Below are 5,322 nucleotides of genomic sequence, written 5' to 3' on the forward strand. Positions count from 1 at the left end.
CTTCATTCCTTTGATGACTCAACACAAACATTAATGGAGTGTTATGAGGAATATATTGTAGATAGCATTTCCATAAATCAAGATCATAGTCCCACAATCATAGTCGAAAGTGTTACTGACATATATCTTATGTAATATGAATAAATAGCTAAACAAGCCTCAGTGGATGCAATTCATGATTCATAAGAGCTAGCATGGATAACTTGAACCATCGACTATACAATGGAAAACTTAAAATCAAAATTATTCATCATACATATTTGCCTCGTGTATAATTATTCAATCATCCTCCTACACAAATATCACACATGCAACTATACACATATGCTGAGAGAATTCAACAATATAAAAGGTAAGGAGAAACATACATTACATCCCATGCAAGGGAATCAGACGAGAAAATGAAAGAATGTCACTTTGAAAATTGAGCACCGCCACCCAACCTAGAACTGACTTCCTTCAATTCACCCTTGAGCCGACAGTTCTTTTCATGGATCAGCTACCTTATTTTGATCTCTTCAATGGGTATTTAATACCCTCTTTCATGATATGGTTTCCTTTAGCTGTGTCGTGATTTTAGGTGGTATTTTTATCCATTCACTTAGGCTTTTCATGGAAAAGCTCACCTTTCTCTCCAACAAGGCTTTTCACATTAAATCTTGCGTTTCGCTTCTCGAAGGCTATTATGCTAATTAGCATATTTTTCCACCTAAGAAACCTAATGGATATTTATCTCACAATCCAATAAGTTTATCTATAATATTATCTAGAAGTCTTATCAGGAAATAATTATCCATTCCCATTCACCAATGGGATTTCATTTGGCAAGAATCTCATTTCTTGGTGTGTCTTTTTCCAAGTGATTAATTTAACTTTATTTATTTAATAATAAAATACTTACACATCAAACCTAGCTTTTCTTACCAGTGTGTTACATACAATAGAGGGATGTTACATTAATGATCTTAAGGATGAAATCATATCATGTAAATTGAAGTTCCATGCTAAAGCAAAACAATTGTGGAAGAAGGGTATAAATGTAAAATTATATGATTGGAATCGATGTCTTCATATTGGGTGTAACTGTCTTGTGATTGATTGGCATTTATAATGAAATTCAGAAAAATGTACAACAATCACTATATATAGTAATTTATTTTCACTACCATCATGGAAGAGTAACAGTTTAATGCTACTCCTTCCTAAGCTACTGCGTTACGTCGTTTCCTTTAAAACATCTGCTAAATGTTTTTGAAATTACTGGAGAATCCACAATAAAAACCATTTTTCCGTCAACATTTCAAATCCCAACTGGGATCCATCATCAGGACTGCTTGAATGCTTGAAGTAGAACAGCTTAATTGAAGGATTTAAATAGTAATGAAGAGAAGATTAAAAATGAGATGAATGTCGGCTATTTTAATAATATTAATGGTAGAATTTTGAATATTTATTTTTGTTTAATTATTAATATAAATCATTATAAATTATTATTATATTAATCATTATTACAAAAATTAATTAATCAATTTAATATTATTAATAGTTAATTGATTTTTAATATAGTAATTATTATTATGAATTTTTAGTTCATATAAGCATTTAATATTAGTCTAGTATTATTTATAAAATAGTATGTGAGATATTTAATATTAGTGTATATTGGTATTAAAAAATGAATAGTAATTTTATTATAATGTATTTAATATTTAATATATATATTATATGTTAGTATAATGTTTATTATAAAATAGTATGTGGTATATTTATTATATAATGAAATTTAATGAATAATAATATTAACATTCGTCTATTGTATTAATATTAAAATTAAAATTAATAATACATATATATTTAAAAATATAAATAAATAAACAAATAAAAATTAATTAATAATTAATAATTAATTAATAATTAATATTAATAATTGATAATAATACATATATATTAAAAAAATTAATAATTAGTAATTAATAATTAATAATTAACTAATAATAAATAATTAATATTAATAATTAATAATTAATATCAAGACTTAATAGTTAATATTAATAATTGATAAATGTTTAATTTTTATTAGTTTAACTAATTAATAGATTTATTAATATATTTTAATTAATACTTAATAATACCAGTTTATAATAATAGTTACTCATAATATTAATAGCTATTATCATAATTATTATTGTAATCGTAATTAATTATTATCATTATTATTATTATTACTCTTATACTTAGATTATAATAGCAAGAGAGGGAAACCTACCACTAATTGTTATACCTGAGATGTATTTGTGACGCTAATTTCTCTTATTAAGGGAAAACAGCGTCCACTAATCTCCATACCATTGTCTCTATTGAGATTATCCAGATGTTTGATAATTTCAAGAGCTTCTCTAATCTTTCGCCTATGATGTTGTTCTTCTCTTGCGACAATTGAGGCGTTTTCCAAACAGACATGGTGTTTAGTTTTTTAGGAATGTTCTGCCAGGGTTGAAGTACGAGACCTTTCATTTCTAATATCAGCTCCATGTTCCTTGAGACTTGTCTACAGAGAGTGACATGTTTCACCAATGTAGCTTTTTCAACATGAACAATCTATTTTATAGACCCCCTTAAGTTGATGTCTAACAATACTCTCCTTGACTGACCTCATACCTTGCCTAATAGAAAATTGTGTGTTTATGATTTTCTTCCTTAGGATTCTGTCAATCTTATCTGTTACTTCATGAATATAAGGAAGAAATGACCTACCACATTGAGGTTGGTCTTGAACCTTAGGTTCACGAGATAACATCCTTCTTTCAGCTTTCTCTGTTGCTCTTTTAATCTCTTTTTCTTTGTAGCCTATACTCTCAAAGGTTGAGATTAAATGCTCCTTCTCTTCATTTAAATGCTCAACGTCAGAAATTCGAAGGGCCCTGATAGCAAGAGTGTTTAGAACACCAAACTTTTGGGCTGGGTGATGATGCAAATCAACGTGAAGGTAGCTTTCTGTGTGGGTTGACTTCCTGAAAACGTTATGCCCTAAAGAGCCATCCTCTTTTCTAATGATGAGTATATCTAAAAATGGGGTGCTCATGTTTTCTTCAAGCTCCAACATAAATTTTGTTTCTAGGGAGATAAAATTTAGGTGTATAAAAAACTTGTCAAGCTCGGTTTTACCATGTGTCCATTTGATATTGGTATCATCGACGAATTGCTTCCACCAAGCTGGGTTCAAAAGGTATGATTTAAGGGCTTTCTTTTCAAAGTATTCCATGTATAAGTTGGCATGGTGAAAGGGGGGGATCCCATTGCCACACCAGATGTCTGCTCATAATATATTCCTTGGAAGGTGAAAACAGTTGATCGCAAACAGATTTCGGCTAATTTTGCAGATCCCGGATTAGTGACATATTTTATAACCTGAATGGCCTCATCAAGAGGAATCTTGGTGAATAAGGACAGTACGTCAAAGCTAACAAGGATGTCATCACGTTCTATTCTCTCATTTTTAATAAGATTCACAAAATCATGGGAGTCTTTGGTGAAAGAATGAGTATTTCCACAAGGGGCTTAAGGATTTTTGCAACATACTTAGCCAGTTCATAGGTTGGGGAACCAATGGTATTAGCTATTACTCTAAGAGGAACCCCTTCTTTATGGAGCTTGGGTAACCCATAAATTCTTGGGATAGTTTCACATGTAGGGATTAATTTCTTCTTTAATTTATTCTCAAGGTTGGAATCTGAAATTGTCTTTTTACCTCCTTCATAATCTTGGGAATGGGATTATTGTCCAGTTTCTTATAACTGTCACATGTGAGGTGTTCATTCATTTTGCATACATAGTCTTCTTTATCCAAGATTACTGCTGCTCCTCCCTTATGTTGTTATGCATGCATTGTCATGGTCATGGTTATGCATGTGTCATAGGTAAGAGATGCATTTTGATGGTAATTGTTGTGGTGTTGTTTCATCATGAAGCTATTGGTATGTTATGATGTTGATATGCTAGCTGAGATGAAGCAAGAGATGCAAACCTTCAAAACGAGGTTGCAACACTGGACCTCAAGGTAAGAGAAGATCATCATATAGGTTTGTATGTTTGTCATGCAAGTATGCAGTTAATGGTTTTTATAAGAATAAGGGTTAATTATATACTTTTAATTCTATTTTTGTTATGGTTACATGTATTATAAATTCTATTTTATTAGTGTAGTCATATGCACATGTGTTGGATCGTCAAGAATGATAGTAACCTATTGTTGTATGCATTGTGGCAATATGGCTGATGATTATGGTCATTGCAACTAAGGTATTGATGTAATTATGTCTTGTGAAATTTGTATTGACCTATGCATATGATTATGGTTATGACATTTAGGTATGAGTTAATATATTGTGGTATTATGTCATACTAATATAGACTCTCTGTTCATGTGTGATTGTTATGCATGAGTGACAATTGTTTATGAGCTTATGATGTGAAAATGTTAGTTATTTACTATTACGGATATCATGACATTATTTATGTTTCATTTGATGTGTTATGAAGTTATATCGTGTCAATCTATATTGATTGTGCAAGCCAAATAGCCTCCCTTGAGATACATTAAGGTATGAGTTTTATTATGTCGCCTATTTCGTGCTCAAATGTTTGATTATGTCGTTTATTTGGTGTTTGAGTGTTTGGTGCCTATTATGTCATCTATCTATTTTCTGAATGTTTGATTAATTTCATGATATGAGTATGTGTCTATAAGATTGCATGAAGCAATTATCTTGTTTTAAGACAGTTGTACTAACACATATGTGTTGAGGCAACTGATATGCGCTTGAGTGTAAGTAGGTTCTAGTTGTCGTAGTATGATTAATGAATGTTAGTTGATTATGACATGGCTTTTAGTCTTGGAAATTGTTGATTTCAAATTAACAAACACAATGTCTTAATAACTGGAATTTATGAAAGGCATGTGTGAACAACTACAAGGTAACATGGTTGGTAATAGCATGACAAGGTAGTAGTTGATTTGTTTACATAACTAATAGTTGGTTGATGTGATAGCACATAGTAAGAATAAATTGCAGCAAGGTAAAAAGGTAAAATAAAGGAATTGGGTGAGAAATCCTTAGGCTATTTTTGGAAACCTAAATTTTAAACAAATGAATTCTTTCAATACATGAAGTCTTCTTAACCTATATTTTGTCTAACAATATGTGGATATATGTTATATTAATAAAAATGTATTTGATAGGTGTATTAAACTAGTTTCGAGGTATGACAAGATTCATCAAAGGATTGGAGTCCCTTGAGAGATGGCATGGATTTGCTTAGTTG

This window comes from Pinus tabuliformis, chromosome 1_1 (assembly GCF_031772625.1).
Source record: "Pinus tabuliformis cultivar Carrire ecotype Pingquan chromosome 1_1, CPIR1, whole genome shotgun sequence".
Classification (NCBI taxonomy): domain Eukaryota; kingdom Viridiplantae; phylum Streptophyta; class Pinopsida; order Pinales; family Pinaceae; genus Pinus; species Pinus tabuliformis.